Below are 23,872 nucleotides of genomic sequence, written 5' to 3'. Positions count from 1 at the left end.
AAGGAGCCATTGTGACATGAAGAACGCAAGGTTTCCATTGAGACATCAGGGAACCGCACGGAACCAAGGGGCCACTGTGACACAATGGAGGTTTTTGAGACCAAGGAGACCATTGTGACATGATGGAAGATGACTGAACCAACAGGTAAGGCCACATGGAGCCAAGGAGGCATTGCGAGATGAAGAAAGCAAGGATTCCAGTGGTGCCTAACAGAACCACATGGATACAAGGAGCCACTATGAAACAGTGGAGCTTTTCATTCCAAGGAGTCCATTGTGACATGATGGAAGATGATCAAACACACAAGTAAGGCAATATGGGGCCAGGAAGCCATTGTCACATGGAGAAATCAGGGATTCCATTGTGATACGACAGAGCTGCAGAAACTGCTGACAGAAATGCTGTGGGCATGGAGGTAGGACATAAGAAGATGCTGGGCACTGCAGCATTTCCTGCTCGGGCTGGGAAAAGAGCTAGGGAAAACCAGAGCTGTGTCCTCCCTCCTGTTTAAAGAGAATTCTTTTAAGGCATAGAAAATATACCATTCATGCAGTGTTTTCCAAGATTCTTTCAAACCTTTTTTCTTGCCCTCTTGTACTGGACATCTCTTGATTTTAAGCCTGACAAGTCCAAGGTATTCCCTGATGATTCAGAGTCCCCTCCTCACACATGGGATAGCCTGAATCAAAATGGGAGCCTAAATGCTGCTTAGGACAGAAAAACAAGTTTCCTACAAATGCCTCAGTACTGGAATTTGTCCTTATGCTAGACTTCCCTAAGATTTCTCTTCAAACAGTAGCACTGGCATTACTGTGCATGATTTAGGTACTAGAGCTGCCATATCGTTAAGAACCCTGCACAGACACAGCTAGGTACCAAAAACATGTCCACACCTTGTCCTTAGCAGAGTTTCCTATGCACCATACGAAACAAGTCATGTGTGCAAGCTTGTTGCAGGCTTTGACATTGTAAGCATCTTGAAAAGTATACAGGAATCCCATTAGAAGTACACACTTCGGGTTTATATGATATAAAGACAACACTACTGCTTCATATTACAGCTTGGACACCAAGAGCAAGTGGGATAAAACATCATCTAGGGTACAGAATGTTTAAAAATTCACAAAATACCTGAGCCGTTCTTGGTGGAGTATTTCTTTCAGAAGGTCCCAGAGACGGTGACTGGCTGGTGCTGGTGGCATTTGGAGATGGAGCTGTTTTTCTGTAAGGATGGTCCAACATTTCAGGTTACAAGGCAAAAATATCAGCAGTCATCGCTCTTTCGTCACAGTGAAAACAGACCTTCATTTCCCAGAGGGTTTTTTTGAAATGGCTGTTGTCCTGACTGAACTTACTGAAAAAGGGTCACCTCCAATGTCTTTCTATCTCTTTCACTGTAGCCAGGCCAATCAACCTGAATGTCTTTGAAGAAATGTTCCTTCAGACTGAAAGAATTCTCATTTGCATCCAGGCTGGCTGCCTATGGGCAGACATTTAAAACGTCAATATTCACTACACCTAAAGGCAGACTACAGATGTAAAACTGGTAGTGCAAAGCTAAAGCAAAGCTGAAAAGAAAATCATGCACCAGTTTTCCAGGACTTTTGTTTGATGTGAAGAACAAAGCAGCTGTCATGTAAGAGGCAACAAGATTAAACAGGTGTGGTCCATTTGGGCTGTAGAAATTTGGATGTAAGTAAATGCCAAAGTGCTGCAAGCATGGAGGAAATGGACGCTATGAAAACCTCTCCCTGCACCAGGGATCCAGGTTTTTTGGTCTTTAACGCAGCTTTGAGAATCAAGGTACACTATGCCAGAACTCTCAGTCTTCACCATTTGAAATACATGGAGAGGTCAGGTTTTTCCTTTTCTTTTGAGTAGGACCTGGAGAACATCATCTCCATGAGCAAGTCCATATTTTTCCACCCTCAGAAGGACTCCTGCTGCCCTCTTGTTTCACCCAGCTACATTGCCATGGCAGAGCACAGCCTGGACCTGTAACGGGGCATGTTTTCATCATCCCATGAAGCACCACAGGATGCTGGCATTTGTCTCTGCAAACAGAACTGCTTTTCTTTCTCAGGTGTCTGCTCAGAGGAAACTACAGCTTCCTATGGAACTCTTACAGGAGATAACCTACCTAGAGCTACACTTCAACAGCTTAAAAGTAACAAAGATACCCAGAATCAGGAATTCACTTCTTAAAAGCAGAACTAAGGCTGTGTTGGAAGAGAAGGAAGGCTGCGAGTATAAGAGCTCAGCAAGTTCTCCCTACTGGTTTTTCATGTATAGCAAAAAATAACACCACCTCCCCATGAAGTTAAGAAAAATGTGAATAACAGTTTCAGGATGTAGTGCTGTTCACAAAGCCCTTTCAGATTGCAAACCAGTATCTTGAGGCAGTTCACACAGCAAACAAGAAACTACTCCTTCAAAATCTCCTTAAACATTAACAAGAAGAAACAGAAAGGAGAATTTTCTTTCATCTCTTGCCCTCTAAGGAGCTGAGTTTTGAAATCTTACCATCGCTTTTTTCCTAGCTAAAAAGGAAATATTGCTACTTGATACGTTAATGCTTGCATAATTCAGCAACAGCCTACACTGATGGGGACTATTGAACAAGGAAGGAAACAGCCACTGCATCCTTCAGTCAATGTGAATCGGATGAATGGCTGCAATAAAGAAATACCAGTGGCACTAAAAGGACAACTGGAAAATTATGAGAAATAATAGGTGCCAAGGAAGTTGAAGACTCAATCCACACAAGAGCAAAGAAACTCTGTGCTCAAAGTTGGGCCACCACCTTTCTCATGTAGGATTTGCCTGGAACACCCTTCCCTGGAAGGCAACCCCCACAGACCCCAGTAGAAGCTTCATCAAGCAGTTTAACAGTGTAAGGAAAAGAGGGAGGGTTCAAATAAGGCATGAGAAGCAACAACATTACAAAGAATTTATCACTGCCAGCTATTCTAGAAAAACAACAACAAGTTTTGAGGATTTTTTTCTTTTTGTCACATGGACTTGCAGTTGGGTGGAAACTGGGTAAAACTGATGGGAAAATGTAAACAAGGAGCATTTCCTAAGCCTCTCATTAGATTCTAATTGAAACCTGAAGTAAGACTGCTAAGAGTTAGCATTGCAGGCAGCAGCTCCAGGATCTCACCTCCTGAAGGATCTTTCCAAGGGATTCCTTGTCCTTTTCCACAACTCCCTCTCTCTCTAAGCAGGCAAGTAGCTTTGACTTCTTGTAATTCTTCAGAGCCAGTAAATGAATCACCCTGTCTCTGATGGGTCGTTGAGAAACAGTACTGAAAGGTCTCTGGAAGAATTTTGCAGGGTTCGTGGGCATTGTTCTCTTTCTCTCGGGCACAAAATCTGGAGAGCTGTGTGGGGCTCTCCTGAGCTCTGGTATTTTCACTTCAGTAAAGAAAAAAACAGAAAACAAATTGTCAAATGGGGAGTGGGAGGAAGCAAGGTAGTTGACGCAAAAGAATGTACCAAGACTGTTGAAACTCTATTTGTTCAGAATTTATAGATCACTACGAATCCAGACAGTAAAGCATTAGGAAGGAACAGTCATTAAAAATGCCATGTAAAGGAGTGATACTGGAGGGGAGGTATTTATGAAAAACTCTTTATATGCATGGTGGTTTTCATTTGATTTCTCCTCTTTGTAAGCTCAAGCACTGAGCTATGTCAAGAATGATATGGATGATGGGATTAAATGCACCTTTGGCAAGTTTGACAACACCAGAGGCCTGGGATGCCATCCAGAGGGACATGGAGAACCTTGGCAAGTAGGGCCCTGGGAACCTCATCAGATTCAACAAGGCTAAGTGCAAAGTGCTGCATCTTTGGGGTTGGGACATGGCCTGTCCCTGCTGGGCAGGGATGCTGTGATGGGATGGGGCAGCTGGGATGAAGGTGGGGAGGACTTGGGGGTGCTGGTGGATGAGAGGCTGGGCATGAGCTGGCAACGTGTGCTGGCAGCCCAGAAAGGCAACCGTGTCCTGAGCTGCATCAGGTGAAGCGTGGCCAGCAGGTCAAGGGAGGGGATATGACGCAGCAGGCGCTGTTTTGAAACCAGGAACTCCTGCTTAGTGGCTGATGGAGACTTCATGTGTATTGGTGAGAAATCCGGGAGCTTTGTCTCTTCCATCACACACACGGAGACTGACCTTTCTTTACACGCTCCTTCAGTCTTTCAATGTAGGTCAAATTTTTAATGCCTTTCTCCACTTCCTGTTCCTTGGACCATGCCTCTCTGCTATTTGTCTGCAAACCTAATTGCACAAACATCACACACTTCAATTATTGAGAACACTGTAAACATGCCAGTTGTCGAGTGAAGACACTACTAATGTTTGAGAAGTTCAATCCAATGTGGATAGAGAAACTTCCCACAGCATTCAAACAAAACACCTCCTAAAACCATACCCCTGAATGACTTCTAAAGAAAATTACCTGAAACCATAACCAAGCATTAAGATGAAAATTAGGTAAGAGTTCTTCACCCAGAGGGTGATCAGGCACTGGGACAGGCTCCTCACAAGGCTGCTCAGGGTACCAAGTCCACCAGAGCTCAGAAAACATTTGGACAAGTTCCACAGGCACCTGGTGGGATTCTTGGGGACAGAGCTGCACTTGCATATCCTTGTGGATCCCTTCCAACTCTGATTCTGATTCTCTGTATGTGGCAAAGCCCAGTCCCTAACTGGTACTGCATGGAGCAGGTTGCAAAGGCACCCTGTACCCTACCAGCAACCAGACCTGTCTCACCTGAGTTTCTCTGTGCCAGCCTAAAGCCAAAGCGGCACCAAGTTCCACAATTTTCTCACTACTGCCAGTCCTCACACCCCAGTTACTGAATGTTAAATATTCCCTTAGGATCTGTGTAGACCACCACCAAGAATCACACAAATCATCATCCACATGTGAAACAGAACGTCCCCAGTGAAAAATCTGAAGTTTAGCTTTGTCTCTCCGGAAAGCCACCATGATGCTAGTTTAAAATGCTCTGCGCTAGGCTAAGGCAGAGCAAGAGCTGCACCTGCAGTGGCAGGGAAGTCCCTGCAGGCAGGTGACTGCAGCCACAGCCAGGTGAGAGCCTGCTTTTCTCAGGGCAGCTGGCTGTACCTGGCTCAGCTCACTGCTGCAGGCAGCACCACTGAGTGCCTGTACGGGGAATGTGCACCTCGAGTCTGCCTGGAGCCAGGCTCCTTGGGGAAACAGCACTGAGAACAGATTAATAACAAATGACATCACCCAAGCACGTTGTGCTTTGTGGGAAATGATGGAATCCGTGGGGAAGATGACATCAGTATCTTCCTTTCCATTTCCTTGAAAAGAACGCAACACAGTGTTGTGGCAACACTCGCTTATTAACGACCAAGACAAAAAATTAAATCAAGCAAAGATTCCCATGCTGACCTTGTGAAATTCTCTACGCAACTTCCTCAAGGTCATTTTCTTTCAATTCCCAATTAAATTTAAAGGATACCGACAGTGCCTAGATACTCCAAAACCAAAAGCTTAGCTACCAAGGCAGTGAATTTAGGTGCATGGAGTGGTCCAAACCTTGACCTCAATGCTCCAAATTGCATCCCATCAAGCAGTATGGGAACAAGGAAGGACTGGCAGGCTTTCTCAGGGGAAAACAAACCAGTGGCTACATGCAGTGACAAGAGACTGCAAGGTTGACCTGAGGGCATAATACCTCCAGCCAAGATCTCTGAACACAAGAGATCCCCTGTCCCGAGAATATGCTGCAAAAATGAATTACCAAGTTGAAAGTCTTACAGATATTGAGCAAAATGTGAAAGGCAACCATACCTCCATTTTGACTCTCAACAGGCATGAGAGCCCTTTCTCTTGTCCTCAGCTCTAGATGCAATTCTTTGCAGGTGCGAAATGGAAGCAGTTTATCCTAGGTTAATCAGATATTACAAAATTTGGGTTGCTTGGCTGATCTCATCATTTAGTACAGAATGTATTGCATTCCGCTGGAGGTTAAAATGTTCATCAGCCTAAGTACATTTTTTAATGAAAACAACTACTGCCATCCAACTGCTTCATTCTGAAGGCAAAATTGCCTTAGAAAAAATCTGAAAAGCTATGATAAATGGACTGAAAGATGTGCACTAATTACCATGTGAAGGGAGACATCAATACCGAAGATAGAATATTACTTAATTGAAGAAATGATGTAATTTAGAACCAATGAAGATTCATGGCTTTGGCTGCTAAAAATGCTAAAATTTCTTTGTTTGGAAAAGCTTTGAAAATGGTGTGCATGTAGCTGGAGCTCTCCACTATGCATCACAGCTGAGAATAAAGAAATGGCTACTCCTAATACTAAAAAATACTTTTAGAGTGTTTCCTTTCTCCTGACATGTTCGGTGAGTGCAGGGCAAACACAGAACAATGAGAAATCCATGCATTTTGACCAAGAGCCATGCCCAGAGCATGAATTTCCTGAGTGTCCCAGCATGGAGAACATCTGACTTTCACTGGCATCTCCTCAATGGCATCCCTGAGAACCACTTCCATCAGAGAACTTCCCACTTCCACTGGCACCTCCTCCGTGTCATCCCTGTGAGTCGTTTCCACCGGGGCAGCTGCCTCAAAGGGGCCCTTGGAGCACCAGTGGGGCCCCAGCCCTGCCCGACAGGTCCCGCGGGGTCAGCAGCCTCCACTCAGTGTGTGGATCGGCCTCTTGAACAGCGTGTGCTAGAACCAACCAAGCTGGAACAACACTCGCTATCGCTCTGACACCTCTGCTCTTGACGCAGCCACCGAAGGGTCTGACCGGTCCTGCTGTGTGCTGGTGACAATGGCCACATGTCCTTGGAAATGGGGAGTTCCATGTTCCAGGCTGGGCGGGATGTCACTGAGGAGCGGGACGCGACACAGTCGGGGCACAGGGAATTCACAATGGGCACACGTGGGGAATGCCCTGCCTTGTCCCATGACTGACTCAGCTCATTTCCAAGTGCAGAAAGGGGTGCTCTGGCCACACCAGTTCCTGCAGTAGCTTTGCAAACCAGGGCTAATGAAGTGTTTCTGCACAAAAGTGCTGCACTTGGCCCTCTCTGAGGCAAAGGAGCAGCTTAACACCCCTAACCAGGGCAGCAAGGTGCAGCCCCCTCCTCCCCCAGCACTGGGTGATCCTGTCGTGGGCCAGTCAGTCTGTGAGGCTTCCAGCACATACACGGTCACTCAAATATTATCTCTTTGACAAAACCCCCCAGCCTTTCCTCATCCCAGTCTCCTAAAAGGAAACAAGCCAACAGCAAGCCCAGGCCCCCATGTGCTGTGCAGGAGGAGCTGACGTGGAAAGGCCCACGCTGGCCCTGAGCACAATTACAGGCTGATAATTGTGCTGACTGCAGCTGGCCGTTGGAGTTACTGACACATGCAGATAAACATTTTATACTCAGTTTATGATGGTTTCATTGTCTTTTTCGCCCCTACCCAAGATTATTCCTGATTTAAGCCAGCTGGCACCAAAAATAAATGTTGTCCAGTCATTACAGGGAGAGGGAATAAGAGCATGCAGTTGAGAATGTGTTGAATATTACCATCCAAAGCACATTTTCAATGACATCTTGTATTTGTTTTCAAGACCATGTCTATACCTACCCATGTCTGATTTCCTGGCTGTCCCACTCACAAGGACAGTGCAGTTTGGGGAAAGAAAGGGAGGAAGCAATTTGTCAAACACCAGAGCCCACACCTGTGTCCCTTTTTGGGAATGACTGGATGGTGTTGATTATGGATCCCCTGTTAGGAACTATTGGAAAAGCCTGTGTAGGAATCATTAAAGGAATCCATGGAGGTGTTACACTGGACTCTAGAATGTCCAACAGCCTTTCTATATCTTTTAAAGCTTATTGGTGACAACCCCTGCTCTGCAGTTACCAGATTTGACTGACCCCTTTGCACTGCTCATACGGGAGTGCCTTTGCCTTGCACAGGAACTCCATATTTAGCTCCAAGAATGAAGGAATGAAGGAAGTAACCCTGTGGCATTTTGAGCCTATTTCTCAACAAACATCTAAACAATGTACTAGAGGGATGACCAATGCACCTCAGAGCAGGAGCCACCATGGTCCTGATTGAGAGAATGTACTTGAAAATAAATGGGGGAAAAAAGTGACAGTTTATGTGCCACACATGTTTTTTTCTGGTGTAGAGCAAAAAGGAGGTCACTGGTTATCCCTGAGCAGAATCTGAAAGTAACAGGTGGTACTCCTGGAACAAAAGACCTTGAGACCCAGGCCCCTCAAAAACTTTCTTTGTCCTTGCTGCCTAGAGTGTGCCTAGAGTGACATGTGGGTCACCTTCCTGCCAGTTCAGTATGTGCAGGGCAGAGGGGGGAATGTCAATAAGTGATCGGTTGTCCCAAAGTCCCTTTTGCTGGGGCAGATGCCATGGGGGTCTCTCAGCCAGAGAAAGAGCCAGGACCCGCAGGGCAGATCCTGTGTCCTGGATCCAGCCAGGACAGGGGTAATTTTTGCAGCAGCCAGGAGGAGCACGGCCAGGACCTTGGGGTAACTGGCTATCACCTGCCACGTGGCAGGGTGAAATAGAAGGGATTTGTTCTTTTCTTTCTTTTCTTTCTTTTCTTTCTTTTCTTTCTTTTCCTTTTTTTTTTTTTTAACAAAGTCTTTTCCCATTCTTTCTATTAGAAACCATTAACATTTTGTAATAGCCTTTCCTTGCAACCATAACCATTCCAGTATTCTGCATTTCCTTACTTTTTAAAAGTTACTTTCTCCAAACAGAATCTTTGCAAGCTCTCTTTGAACCCAAAACTGGTGGTACACCTCCTGCTCCAGCTCCTCTTCCTGCTGCTGAGGGTAAGTCTGCTTTTCAAGCAATTGCAGTCACTGGGATGTGGGTCCCTAGCCAGCGTCTCCCTTCATGCTGCACGGCTTCTGTAGGCAAACAACACTTAAATATAAACATCAGGCGTAGGAATGTGCCCCCTGTTGACGGAGTAAACAAGTTACCCCTTGTCTCCTTAAAAAGGAAAAAAGCCCAGAAGGTTCTCTCCTCAGTTTGGTTAAAAGACACCTCATAGGACCTTGGGGACTTCACCTCAAACTTAAGGATAGCTAATTGGACAGGAGCCAAAAAGTCCCACCTAAGCAATTCCCTAGAAAAAGAAGAGAACAAAAGAGTTCATCGCTTTTGTGAAGTGTTTTAGCAGGAGCAAGAACCTCTTGCCCTGGCTCGGGTTTTCTTGGTAAAGAGCTTTTTTATTTTGCCTTTTATTAAAACTTTTTGTTTCCAACACTGTCACAGGAGCCATCCTGCTTCTTTATGCCACCTGAGGTAGCTGAGCTACCAAGGGTATAATGCTTATCTCTGAGAGCTTAGGAGACCTGGCTTGAAGAGAAAAAGCATTAATAAGGGAACATTAAAACTAGTGCTAAGAGAAACGTATTCTGAGACTTTTTCCAGAAGAGAAAGGGGATGGTGAAAGCTAGCACAGGGCTTAAAATTACTACAGTAATGTTTTGTTTTGTTTTTTTTTTTCTATTAGTCCCTATTTCCTTGGATATATTTGGTTTTAGTTTGGGTTTGGTAGCTTGGTTGGTTGAATTCTTTTTGTTTTGGGGAGTGATGGTGGTGGATGAGTGCATGTTTGGTTTATGGCTGTTTTTTGGTTGTTCTTTATTTTACTATTTCATATATCTTTCTTTGTTAGTTTTTTTTTTAACGAAAGATTTTTCCTTCCTTTATGTTAAAAACAAATATTTGTAACAGCCTTTCCTTGCAACTACAACCATTTCAGTGTTGAGCAGTTCCTTGTTTCTTAAAATGAAAACATTTTTTGATTGAAAAATACTTTCTCGGGATAGAATCTTTTTGGGGTTGAATTGGACACCAAGTAGCCAGAGCACCTCCTGCACATGCTCGTGACAGTGATGGTAAGTCTCTTTTTCAAGCAATTGTGGTCACTTGGATGTGGTTCCAAGACAGCATCTCCCTCCATGCTGCATGGCTTCTGTTGGCAAATACAGCAGTACTTACATGTCAACATAATGGAGCAATACAGAAGCAAACAGAAGCATTCTGAGCCGTTTTTCAGAAGAGAAAGGGGATGGTGAAAGCTAACACAGGGATTAAAACACAGTGATTTCTATGCAACAGGGTTGATAAAGGACTGACCCAAATTTGTAGAGAGCGTGGGTCTCCAGGACGGTTTGGAGGGATGAGAGATCTCTGAAGTCAGGTCTTAGAAGATGTGGTTTATTAAAAGGGATGAAAGGCCCTGCTTGGAGTTGCCAGGCGCAACTCGTGGCAGGCCCAGGGAGAGAGGGAGAGGGAGAGAGAGGGAGCGAGGCTTCCAGGTGAAGGTCCCAGGGGAAGGTCCAAGAGAGCGGCTGGTCCCTCAGGCACACCTTATCAGGGGGCTTCAAGGTGGGCTGGAACAGGACTTGGGCCAATGGGGTCACAGATCTCTGATACTTCAGGGGAGGGTCACAGGTGTGGGATGAACCATACATTGGGGGTGAGACAGAGCATTCCATTTGACCTTTGGACCCATCTGCAGGTACAGGGCATTGTTTAATCAGAAGGGGGGATTGCTTTCAACCTGGCTATACTATTGTTTTCTAGTTATTCAGTAGTCAAGGTTTGCTATTTCAAATCTAGTTCTCATCTCAATGTCTGGATTTTCCAAATCTTTTGCCAGGCAATCATATTTATAAGGTTTTCCTATTTCATCTTCCCCAGCACAAATTAACAAGAGGGATATTTGTTAGAGCTACCATTACTCATCACACACTTTAAGCAACCCGTACCATCAAGCCCAAAGCTAATATGGCTCCGTGTTAAATATTCCTGATGGATTACACATCCTTGCGTGAAGATGGAATTAGGATTTACAGCCAGTATTTATGCATATACAAGCATTGTGCAAGAACATTGCAGATTCCAAATGGAAACTAAATATCACCTGCACAGGGTAAACGCTTCAATAACATGAGTACACTTTTCCCATCCGGTTCACAGGCAGCTCAACCAATTGTCTGCTTGCAAATAATCTCTTCTGGCATCTTTTGGGGCCCTAAACCAGGAATGTCACACCTAAAGACTGTGGGACCATGAAAATTCCTCCAGATACAAACCAGTCTCCAGGTGACACAAGTGACTACGGCAGCCTCCAATAATGTAGCGGGACCCAGGTTTGCTGTGTTCTCTTTGTCATCGTGGGTTTGTAATTCAGACTCACAGAGGGGCTTGAGTTGGAAGGGACCTTAAAGACCCTCGAGATCCAGCCCCCTCTGCCACGGACAGGGACGCCTTCCACTGGAGCAGGTGACTCAGAGCCCCTCCAAGCTGTGGCAAATACCCAAGGACCCCTTTTTCTCTGTTTTGAAGGTCAGCTTTCCATGCTCACATTCACAGATGGCTCCAGTCTCACACAGAGCATTGCTGGCTGGTCACTCTTATCTCCACAGCCCAGTAGAGATCCTATTTTGGATGGCTCTCACTGCTCCCAAGGCCCCAGGGAGCAGCCACTGCCTCGCCTCTGTCACCCGAGGACACAAGGAAAAACATTGCACTCAGCTTTGGTCACAATGAAGAGACTAATTTATTTCTTCTGACTCCAATCATTTCTAGTTTTCAAAAGGTGCCAGTGGATTGGAGGGTGAACGTGCCACCTCTCCAACTACACTGGACAAACTACCAGTCTATCAAATTTCTCTGCCTCTATGAAGGAATGCAAAACAAGAGGTTGTTTACAGCAAGTTGCGTGAGAAAATTCTCTACAAGAATGTAAACTCAGAAGGCTTTAGAAAATCCTGAGAAATCAAGGCAACACTCCTCCTTCTGCTTTCCCTTCCAGGACCAGTGATTTCCTGCCGCTTCTTCCATGTCTGACACAACTGAAGAGATAAGGGGCTGAGGATGCAGCTTCTGGCAGAGAGTTGATAACACTCAGCTGAGTATTTTATTCTCCTGCCACTGAGTTGTCAGGCTGCTTACACAAAAAAAAAATCCTCCTGGTGTGGAAAGGGGCTGGTGTGAGCAGCAGGAATTGTTGCTGGCTGGAACATTTCAAAGAGCTGGACAAAAGAAGCATTTTGTGGAAGGCCACCAGCTGCCCTCTGTCAGCAGCACAAGGTGTGAGGTCCCCCTTGAAGGCCATCCCTGCACAAGGACAGCCTGGCCTCCTCCAGTACCCAGAACACCTTTCAGGCTTTCGGGCTGGCCTCGTCCCTCACTCTGGAGAAGCAGGTTGCTGTTGGAACTCTCATAGCCACAGCTCCCGGCTGGATTGCCGTGTCTTACCACAGACAGCCCTGGAGACAACAGTACAGACAGGCTCCATCTGCAATAAAAGGGGACTTGGTTCCAGCTTTTCCCTTGGACCAGCGTGCAGCAAGCACACCTGGGCCTCATTCAGGTCTGTGTGGGCTGGTAGTCAGCTTCTGCTGGGAATTTAAAGCTTTTACCCTACTTTCCACAATAAAGAATGGAGCAAACCCAGCTGCACCAAACCCCAAATTTCACTCTAACAATCACAATTTTCATTTTCCTCTATTCAAGCCTTGAAGAAAACAAACTTTACTTGAGTGAGCTGGAGGCACAGTGTCCTCCAAGATCATTCTTGAGTAGGACAACATTCCAGGGGAAGCCTGGCAAAGCCAGAGTTTACTGATGCTCAGGAAGCTTTGCAAAAGCTTCCACCTGCAGTGCTCTTGCACCCTCCTGAGCTCCTGGAGCCCTCAGTCACCCCAGGCACAGTTTGGACAGCAAGGGGATGGTTCCGTTTGGGACATGTGGGGACAGGAGGAGGGAAGACTTTGCAAACACTGTCACGAGGGCAGGGCTCTTTTCCTTTATGGTGCCAAGTGGTAGCACATAATCTTTGAGTTAATGTCAGGTGCTGAGGGGCACAAATTCTCAGTGAGAAGGACAGAGTGTCTCCACTCGCACAGCAAGGTAAGTGAAGGGGAAAGCGCAATCTATCTTTCATGGGAGGTGTTCAGTTTTTAACAAAATATTTTTGCAGGAGACCTGCCTAGGCAGCGGTGATTGAGAGCATTTTATCAGACTCACAGAGCATCCCCACATCTGCTTTGCCACATTTGCTCTCTTTTTTTCATGGTGAATGATTTCTGCTGCCAGGGTGGCTCCTGCTCGGAGTTCTACTCCCAGTGGAGTCCCGGAGTCTCCTCAGCAGGCCTTTGCAGCGAGTTCTGAGCCAATGCGTGGCTCTGCTGCCATCCCAAATCTGCCCTTCCCTTGCCCAGCCTGAGTGCAAGTGGGGCCTGTGCTGGGCATGGCTAGAGATTTTCACGGCCAAAATCCTCCAGCATCATCATCTTTACATCTGCTCCTGGCTTTGGGTGGCACAAATCACAAAACACCCACTGCAGTTGACAAATGGCATTTCCTGCAGATTGCTACAGCCGCGCTGCTGATCGACAAACACACAAGAATCCATTTTATTTGGAAAATATCATTTATTACAAATTGCTACACCCACACTGACAATACAGAACTATACAAATCTCAGTTTAGGTTAAAACCAGGAATTTATTAGATTATTACAACCAGTCTAGGTAAAAATATACAAATACCAACTTCAGTTAATAAAACTTCATTTATTGCCAACCTCTACAGCAACTCACTATACACAAAGATCAATTACGTGTTTAACAACTTAATTTATTACATATTTCTAGAAGTGTAGAGCCCATATAGCAATACAAAAATATGCATTCCCTCCCCAAGTAACCTTGTACCAAGAACTCAACCAATAGAATTACAGAATTATAGATCTCCGTACATGTTTAAATAGAACTAAATACATAGATACAGAAAAATGTATATAAATACATATATAACTATAAGAATCTACAGATGGAAATATAAATTAAATATTACATATTTTATACAATACAAAGAGATATATAACACAAACCTATCTATAAATATACAAATACCACCTCCAAGCTAAATATCCATACAAATGCACCAGTACAAATATACAGCTATACATCTGGATACATAGGTAAAAATAATTACACACACAAATGGATCAATATACATATAAAAATATAAAAATAGATGCATCTACTGAGACAAATAACAAAATACCTATTTAAAGAGCCATATATCTCTGGCTGCATCAACAGACATAGATAGCAACACAACTGTAGACATAGGAAACAGAACTAAACACAGATATAACAGCTGACATATACACTAAGATACAAATATACATAGAACATATATGTATATATACATAGCATACATCCATAAATACAACAGACATACAGAAATATTCCTATACAAATAGCAGCCTACATATGTACATATCTATATAATAATCCCTGTCTAGGTGCAAGTCCAAACATCTTTAAACAGAACTGCAAGCAGAGGGATCCCAGCTGCCCATCTTCAAAGCCTCTCCCTCGGGCTCTTCCTCCCGTGCAGAGCAGCTCTCCTGGACAGGGACGGCAGATGGCACAGCTGGGAAGCAAAGGGAGCACTGAGTCAGTATGGGGACGTTTTCCTTGGCAGCAGCTGCACTTCCATCAGGGAAGGGAAGAACTCAGAGCCTCCCCAGGAGGGTCAGAAAGAAAAAGCAGCCGAGCGGGCCAGGCTGTGGTGAGCGCAGCCGCGGCGGGACTGTCCCGCAGCCTTGGCAGCCCGGCACAGCCGGCACAGCTCCCGGGCCCTGCCGGCACAGCTGCCTTGCCCAAGGACAGCCCCTGTGCCGGCCGGGGCAGCTGCGCTGAGCAGCCCCGGCACGGGCAGGGCCCGCTGCTGCCCCGCCGGGCAGTGCCCACGGCCACAGCCCACGCCACCCTCAGCCCCACCCTGCCTCCCCGGCCCTGTGGCCTCACCCGGGCTCTCTCCAGGGTGCCAGCAGCAGGTCCCCGTTCCCTGCTCTTGCTGCTGGCCTTCAGCTTCTCCCTGCTGGCTCCCGTCAGTCTCCGGCTGTCCTCAAGGTCTCCACTGCAGCTGTGGCAAAAGCGGAGGCTCTGCAACTGGTTCCAAGGCCTGGCAGAGCTGCAGTCCCGGAGCCCTCTGTGCTCCCTGCCGGCCCCCTCCATCCCCTCAGCCCCGCCATGCTCTCGGCAAAGCCCCAGCCCCCTTCAGTTTCTTCAGCCCCTCACAGTCCTCTCAGCCCCTCAGTCCCTTCTGACCCATCCCGTCCCCCTAGACCCGCCACCCCTCGGCCTGTGCCACTTCCCTGTCACCTCAGTGCCACCATCGCCCTCGGCTGCCCCACAGCCCTCAGCCCCAGCAGCACCTCAGGGTCACCGTCCCTTCAGCGTCACCGCCCCCTCAGCCCCCTCAGTCTCACCGTCCTTCAGCAGCTCCTCAGGGGACAGTGCCTGGGGCCACCGGCAGCTCCCACCGCTCCAGGGACGCCCGGGGCTGGAACTGCTGCTCCGCCCGGCCCGGCCGCCAGCTCGAACCCAGCACAGGGAGAGGGGACACAGGGGGCACGGGGGAAAAGCAAGAGGTGAAAAAGGCAGCCGAGGGGGGAAAAAGGTAAAAATGCAGCCTAGACCTACACAGCTCCATCTATGCATCTAAACCTCCATGTAACTGTAACTAAATAGCAAAACATATTTACACATATATATAAATATTACTCTATAAATATATAAATGTAAATCTCAAAATGTATAAACATAACTACATATATAAAAATATAAATCTATCGCATCTATAATGATATATATAGATTTAACTATATAAACACACCTCTATAAATCTATAAATGTATCTATTAGGTATATAAATAGAACTGCAAAAATCTATAAATCTATGTATAAACAGAGGGATTCCACCTGCCCGATAGTCATAGGCTCTCCCTCTGATCCTCCTTCTTACGCAGGGCAGCCCTCCTGGCGAGGTAGATCAGGTGGATATCTGGGAAGCAAAGGGAATGCTGGGTCAGTATTGGCCTCTGTGCATCTTTCCCTTTGGAAGTAACTGTCCTTCCTCCAGGGACTGTCAGACATGGCCTGAAAGGCAGACTCTCACTTGGCAATTTGAAGCCTGCTCTTTAAAGAGCAGGCATTCTTCCAAGTTTTCAAAACTTATGAAGTATCCCAAAACTTTTAAGTATCCCAATAAACTCACAGCACTCACAGTGCAAAGAGCACCCACGAGAGCTTGAAACACAGTCCCAGCTGCCACAGAGAAGCCCGGGATTGTTCTTTCTCTGAGGACAGACAGACCTCAGTCCTCATTGAAATGGCTGAAGCTGAGGGGTGCTGGGGGCTGAGTTATGAACTGGCACCGTTCCCTGCCACCTACAAACTGCCCTCTGCAGTGAGCAACAGCTCCTCCAAAACAACCACCAGCTCTGGGATGAACAGCTGGGAGGGAAAGAGCTCCCTACCAGGCCTGCAGGCTGCACCAGCTTTGCACAAGAATGCCGATCCAAAGGGCTCTCTCTGTCCTTTAGTTCTCCCTAATTTGGGGTAATTTCAGTTTTTCCTTGAGCTACTGGATTTATGATTAATGATTTGTTTAGTCTCAGAGCTTCTGCTGCTTGCATTTTTAATGTATCTCACAACAGCTACCAGCAGACTGGTACTACATTGATTTAATGCTTGGAGACAAAAAGCTCAGACTTCTACACTGACTTTTTGCTGGGGTTTTCTTCTCTTGCTTCAAGAGTCACTCAGTGTTGCCTCCAGAGCACTGACACCCAGCAGCAAACTTATCCATGGACATCAGCACAAACCTGGGACACTGGAGCTGGTGACACAACTCCCACAGGGTCAGGTTTATTCCCTGCTCTCTTGCCACAGCAGAGGACTCGGTGTCAGAACCTCTGGAGAAGCGTGGAGGGCAGGGCTCGAGCAGGCTGTGCATGTGCCTTTGAACTAAAGGCACCAGGAAGCACCAACCCTGCAGACAAGAACTCAACTCTTCTCGTCTCCCTTCCTGCCAGAGGCAGGCTCAGAGCAGCCGTCTCACACCTCTCTAAACCAATGGGGGCTCTGTCCTTACCAGGCTCCTCGGGCTCCTGGGAATTGTTCCCACAGCTCTTGGTGCCAGGCAAAGCTCCCTCCGCTGCAGCTCTGTCCACAGGCTCCCCTCCTGAAGACTCAGGCACAACATTAATATTGCCCTTGAAAGAGAAACAGAAAGAAAGAAACCCTTCTCACCAGTTACACAAAACATCTGGTCCAACAACTCTGTGGCTCACATTCTTAATCCCTTGCTCCTAACAAGAAGTCTGGGCCCCAAAGCCCTTCAAAAGTCAAAAAGATTTGACTTCTCAAATACCATCCAAAGGCTGTCAAAGGTGACAGTGTTGAACGTGGGGGTGACACTGAACACATGGAATGGCTGCTAAGGAAGGACTCCTGCCAGCTCCTGGCACAGGGATGTGCTCCTCCCTGCACAGCCCTGAGCACAGCACTCTCATCCAGGCTGCAGCTTGGCAGGGACTGCGTGGGAACACACATCCCTTCCCGCAGAGACGCCCGAGAGCAAGGTGACTGAGCTCTGCAATGTGGACAGCAAGAGTGGCCAGTTTGCCCAGCTGAGGATTTCCCAGATGGAAACTGGACTGCAGGCCCCAGGTTACTGAGAGGACAAGAAAGCTGCAGCTGCAGCCCGGCCCCACCCACGGCTCTGGGAGCGCCTACACGCACGGCAGGGCTCTCACAGCAGCTGCAGCTGCAGCCCAGCCCTGCTTTGCCTTGGCCTTGCCACCCAAAAGAGGCACAGCCCACATCTGCTGCTGGAACAGAGGCACCTCTCGCACACCCCTCCCTGCACGGGACACTCTGCCTTCAGTGGCAATTCTCCAAACACTCTTCTCTTCTCTCCCATCTAACAAAGCCTCTCAGAACCTACAAAGCTTCCACTTCCGCACCACAAATGCCCCAGCACGAGGAATTCTTCCCAGGAAAATGAGCACCCAAACTTGGCCAACACAGGCTCACACCTTCTCATCCTTACTCAGGGGGGAGACTTTTTCATTCCCTCTTCTTTAGGAAATCTTGCTTTACCAAGAAAATCCTTCCCTGTCTGTTCACAGCTGAACTCAAGAAGCCTTTGCTTCTCAGCCCTGCAGCAGCATTCAAAAGCTGTCAGTCCAGCCCCTTTCATCCCTGTCCAATGCAGTTACCTGAGCAGAGGGAGAAATCATCTCCTCCAGTGTCTCCAGCACCATGTCCAGATCCACTGGTGGCAATTCCTCTTCCCCAGGAGTATTCCACAGCCGGCCGGGGGCTGTCCCTGCTGCATAACCAGCACTGCCAGCTGGACCACTGGGAGCTGAAGTGTCTGGGGTGGCTGCAAGAATCCAAACACATTGGTCAGGCTCCACAATGCGGCTTTGGGACGCAGAGCTCTAGTGCTGCCTTGGACCAAATATCACAGGAAGCACACAGCAACCTCAGTTCCAGAAATTTATTCAGACTTCCCAGGGGATTGGAAGAGCGAGTTCTCCCTCTACAGGAAGATGGTCTACAGGAACCAGCGGAAGGATGAGCTCAGGGAGGCATTTAAGCTCCAGGGGAACCAGTGGAATGATTAGCTCACAGTTGAGATTAAATCTGCCCTTCCTGGTTGCTCTGATGAAACCCCAAGAAGTCCAGATGAGACAAAGACTTTCTTGGGGAGATGCTAGGAAAACCTCAGACTCCTGAGCACCTGCACTTTGCCTGGAAGCGCCTGGAGGCAGCTCTAAACCCTGAGGTGAGGAGCGGCGAGGTCCTGGTAGGGGAGCACTGTGTAGGAGTGGGAAGAAGAAAGGAAGCAAAGGGAAAGCTGGTCTTTGGGCATGTTTCCCTTGGCAGCAACGGTACATCTGTCAGGGAAAACAAAAGCCCCCATCCTCCCAAGCAGGGTGAGAAAAAAGAAAAAAGAAACAACCAACACGTTCAAGGGCTATTCAACTAGCAGCTGCTGGTCTACTGAGCTCTCCCCTATTCGCTCAACTGTCTGGGAAAACTCTCCCGCGTTGCCCTTCCCTGGTAGGAGGCAACTGCCAGAAAGCCAACTGCCAGCTCTCTTCCCCACTGCCCCGGAGGGATAGGAGACTCCCTCCAGCTGGGCCGGAGCAGGACCGAGCCCTCGGCTCACCCGCACTCACGGAGAGCTCCCCAAGCACCCCGGGGCCGCGCAAGGAGCAGCGGCAGCCAGGGCGCATGGCAGGGCCAGCTGCAGCCGAGCGGGCCAGGCTGTGGTGAGCGCAGCCGCGGCGGGACTGTCCCGCAGCCCCGGCAGCCCGGCACAGCCGGCACAGCTCCCGGGCCCTGCCGGCACAGCTGCCTTGCCCAAGGACAGCCCCTGTGCCGGCCGGGGCAGCTGCGCTGAGCAGCCCCAGCACGGGCAGGGCCCGCTGCTGCCCCGCCGGGCAGTGCCCACGGCCACAGCCCACGCCACCCTCCGCGCCCGGAGCTCCCACCCCGACTCACCGGCTCTGGGCGGCTGCCCGGCGGGGAAGGAGGGCACCTCCCGCTCCGTGCGCAGCTGCTGGAAGCGGCTGGGCTGGTGGCTGCGCACCTCCCGCCCCGCCGCCAGCCGCTGCCTGTTGGCCCTGGTCAGGCGCTTGATGCGGAGCAGGAGGTCGGGGCGGTCGCGGCGAAAGTTGGGGTTCCTGAAGTGGAGCCAGCTGCCGGCATCGCCCGGCTCAGCTGAGCCAACCCCGCCCGGCACCTTGTGGAAGCCGTAGAGGTTGAGCTGCCGCACGAAGCTGCCGAACTGCGTGGCTTGGAAGGAGTCCGGGGCCGGCCCCGCCCCCTCACTGCCCGCCCCGTGGGCGTCGCCCGGGCTGAGCAGCTCCCGCTCGAAGAGGGAGCGGTGGATGAGCAGCCCCCGGGCCCGGCTGTCCCAGCGCACGGAGCGGACGCGGGGGCTGTTCGCCAGGCGCCACAGCTTGGCGGGGAAGGCGCTGGCTCTGAGCCCGGCGGGCAGCGGCAGCTCCGCCATGGCGCCGCTCGCCGGCTGTCGCCACAACGGCCCCGGCGCAACGGCCGCGGCTGCGCCGGCGGCGCGCGGCCTGAGGGGGGCGCTGCGCTCGGGCCCGCGCGCGCCCAGCCGCACTGGGCGGGGCCGAGCGCGGCAGAGCCGGGGCTGCGGGCACAGCGCGGGCGGGGCGGCTCCCGGGGCTGGCCGGGCTCCGCACGGCGGGGCCAGGTGCGAACCCTCTTTTTCCCTGGCTGCAGTCATCCTTCTGCCTTTGCTTTGCAGTACGGCCCCAAAGTGCCAAGGCAAGTGCAGGAGCTTTCAGAAAGGTCCAAACGGAGAAATCCCATCGGAAACTCTTGCTCTTTGTCCAGTGAAAACAAAACCACTCTCATTTCTGCACAGCTGAATTCAGGAAAAAGGTCTTAGTCTAAATAGCTTCCCTCTTTGGTACGGGTTGCAAACAGAGGTCCTCACTTCCAAGCAGACAGGTCAAATGGGAGAAGGGGAAATGATGAAGAGACTTGAAGACATTCTTTTGGACACACTCCAGCCCCTCAGTGTCCTTCCTGAATTGAGGGGCCCAGAACTGAACACAGCGCTCAAGGTGTGGTCTGTCCAGTGCCGAATGCAGGGGGGCAATCACTGCCCTGGCCCTGCTCCCACAGCCTGTCTGGCACAGGATGTTTTGCCCACATTCAGCATCTCCGACGCCCTTCCTGCCCCGTCCGGCCAAGACACGGCTCCAGCGGCGGACAGGGAGGCGGCTGCTGTGCCGGGGCCGCGTGTGGGTGAGGGCAGCTCTGCCCGCGCTGCCATCTTTGGTGGGAGTGCCGGTGCCGGCTTTGCCCCCGCTGACGGCTGAGGGTGGAAGGGCAGCCGGACGGGGTGGTGGTGGGTCTTGGGGCTGGGGTGGTGGGGCAGCCTGGGGCCGGGGAGAGCCGGGAGGTGGCCGTGTGGAGGACGGAGGGGTCGCTGGGGGCTGGAGGCAGCGCACACCTGCGGAGGGAGGGAGGGACGGGCCCGCGGCGTGTCCGGCTGGCGCTGTGGGAAGATGCGGGGGACAGGGGCAGGACCCCTGTGGGATGTGGGAGAGCGGAGGAGGTGTGGGAGCAGCCGGTGTGTGTGGGAAGCTGAATCACAAAATCGGTCGGGGTGAGATTGTAATAAATGGGCCAGGAGACCAGCTCCTTTTTAATGCCTTTATTCAGTGATCAGCTCTGGGTGGGGGCCTGAGGGGTCGCGCACACCGCCGCTGCTCCCTTTGGTGACACAGAGGAGGAGGTGATCAGTTTTGCTTCACAGCAGAGCTGGGGCTTCCGTCCTCATGAGTGTGCCTAGGAAAATGCTTTCTGGCTCATTGGCTAGGGTCCTCATTCTAGTCCAGTCCTACTTAGGTGATGGTGACCTTTAAAACCTTGTTGGTGGAGTAGAGGGACTTCCCACCAGTAGGTCCAGTCACTTAGTTCTTCAAATTTTGAGTTGGCTCGTCGTTTCTAGGGTCTTTTGTTGGATTTTCTTGAGCTTTTCTTAATTTGCATATTCCCGGGAATGTTTCCGGCCGCCATTTTGGGGAGCAGAAGAGGCGATACCCAAAGGACTCAATGAGGGTACAGGTAAGGGGGGGTACAATCAGGGTGTATGTAAGGGAGTTAACAGTGGGGGTACAACAAGGGTTTAACAGTTATCAACATAATTAGCTTATTACAACTTGAAGTGCCCATTAATGTCTCTACCATTCAATTATTTGTAATCAATATCAACCATTCAATTATTTGTAAGGATGTTAGCACACATCTTTCCTCTCAATCCCTCCTCTTCTTACTTCTCAATTGGTCTTCACAAACCCTAGCTATTATTAACCCTTTTTCACAACATGGACCATTTGAAACACCCCCTGTCGACTTTTCCATGTCTGGTCCCTGCACCAGATATGGCAAGTAGATACAGAGAATAAAGTAGATAATTACAGTTCATACTAACCCATTAATCACTGGAAGTCCTTGTCGATTGCTACTGATAGCCAAGGTCTCCCATGCTTTTGTTCCAGCTGAGATGTCCAAGTCTTTGGGGCTTTCGAGACCTTGACTCGAGTGTGATGGGTCCATCCGTGTCCAGGTCTCCTGGCTGCTCTCTCTGAAATCCTGGTTGGATGTTATGAACATCCAAAGCATCCAAAGGCAGCGTCTGTGCTAACTGGGCTTCCTGTCAAAGAGATTTCACAAGACACGGCATACTGGCCACATACTGGTTTAAATATAGATCTTCTCCTCCCTGCCACCTTGAAAATGAACAAGGTAAGAATCTCAAACAATTCAAAGGGGAATAACTGGATATTCCCATGGCTTTGGCTCTCATTCTTGCCAAAGCTAATGGCAAAAGCTGTACCCATGGCATCTTCGTTTCTGTCACCAGCTTCAAAGGGTGTTTATTCCTCCAATCACCCTTTTTACTTGACCTGAATTCTCAGGGTGCCAGGGGGTATGGAGGTCCCACTGAAATCTCAAAGCAGCCATAATCCCTTGAAGAATCCCCCTGTAAAACAAGTTCCCCCATCCAAGTCCACTGCCTTCACAATCCCATATTCAGAAACCATTTGGTAACTGATTGTTATGAATTATTTATGTAATTATTGGCTTTCGCTATTATTGGCTTTAGTAAATTATTTTGATATAGTACAGTTTGTAATCTCTTTTTAACTGCTTTTGATATAGTATAATTTGTCAGCCTTTTATGGTTAATACCCTAATCCCTGTGTAGAGTGTATATCTTAGTGTGATATGTATATTATAGTTTAGGCTTTCACAAAATATTAAAATAGAGGCTATGGAATGTGTATTATAACATTAACTTTTGTAGAAGTAATTGTAGCTGTGAAATAAGAACTAAGGCCTTTATTGTTGTAACTACTTGACAAGTAGTGAAATAGCTAATGTGGATTGGAAGTACTTCTAAAAATGGCTAGAACATCTGTATGATAAGATAATTTTGAAAAGAACCAAGCAAGTAACACCAAAAGAGCAAGGAGGAATCTACCCCTGACCCTTCAGCTATCAGTAATTCTAACCACAGACCAGGGGGCCTCGTGAGGAAATAAAAGACAAGACTCTCAAAATCACATCTGCATTGTGGCATGTAGTATAAGAAGGTGAGGTCAGGGGTTGAACTAAGATAAAGAATTCCCTGGAACATGTATACTCAAAGGAATGTTTAAATATGCATAATTTTCATGAATATGTATTTGACTAATGCAATGAAAAAGTATATAAGAGTTGTTATCGTTAACCGTGTGCATGTGTGTGGATATTCTCAGTTCAGTCAGAGAGAAAAGAGAGAGAATTCTCCCAGGCCTAGCCTGGGAAAGTTAGGAGAAGGAATGGAAACAATTATTACCTCTCTTTCTGTTCATGTTGTTTATAGATATGTTCTACCACAGTGGGCTAGTCAGAGTGCACCAATGGTGTGAAAGGTTTTCACTTTGAGACCAATCATATTTCACCTTAGCGATGCTGGTTATCAAAGAGGAATGCTACTTGTTAATAAAGATTATTCTTTGCCTTCTGAAGATGGAGTCTCTTCATTTCCATCCCTGCCTCGGCAGCGACACATGTGGCTATGCACCCAGTGCTGTTACTTTTGCTTTATCCCTTGTTACACCTTTAAAAAATTTTAAAGGGTGAGCCTCGTTTCTCACACTGACCAAATAGTTGCTGAGGCTGCTAGAAACTCCTCTGGCCACCCTGCCAGCCAGCGTACCTCTACCAGAGGATATCTAAGCCCTCTTGCCCAGGGCATTTCAGTGAAATACACCCAACATCCCGGGCAAGGACAGAGAGCCCAAGGTAATTTCCCTGCTTTGCAATCTCATTTGTAGTCAGGCTTTTAATTTCAGCCAGGCACCCCTCATTAGCTCGTTTTTCTAAAACAAAAAGACCCATGGCAGTACATCTT

General features: G+C 48.6%; 1 long non-coding RNA gene across 1 annotated transcript; it reads right to left on the bottom strand.

Moving 5' to 3' along the window:
* Positions 1-14,331: 14,331 nt before the first annotated feature.
* On the bottom strand, positions 14,332-15,664 carry LOC137466386 (uncharacterized). Its single transcript, XR_010995149.1, has 3 exons — positions 15,342-15,664; positions 14,878-14,995; positions 14,332-14,500 (listed from the first exon to the last, which is right to left on the bottom strand). It is a non-coding gene; the product is annotated as an uncharacterized lncRNA (long non-coding RNA).
* Between the last annotated feature and the right edge of the window lie 8,208 nt (positions 15,665-23,872).

The sequence above is a fragment of the Anomalospiza imberbis genome, unplaced genomic scaffold (assembly GCF_031753505.1).
Source record: "Anomalospiza imberbis isolate Cuckoo-Finch-1a 21T00152 unplaced genomic scaffold, ASM3175350v1 scaffold_197, whole genome shotgun sequence".
NCBI classification, from domain to species: Eukaryota; Metazoa; Chordata; class Aves; order Passeriformes; family Viduidae; genus Anomalospiza; species Anomalospiza imberbis.
The sequence above is the reverse complement of the archived record's forward strand: the minus strand, read 5'-3'. Positions and strand labels throughout refer to the sequence as shown.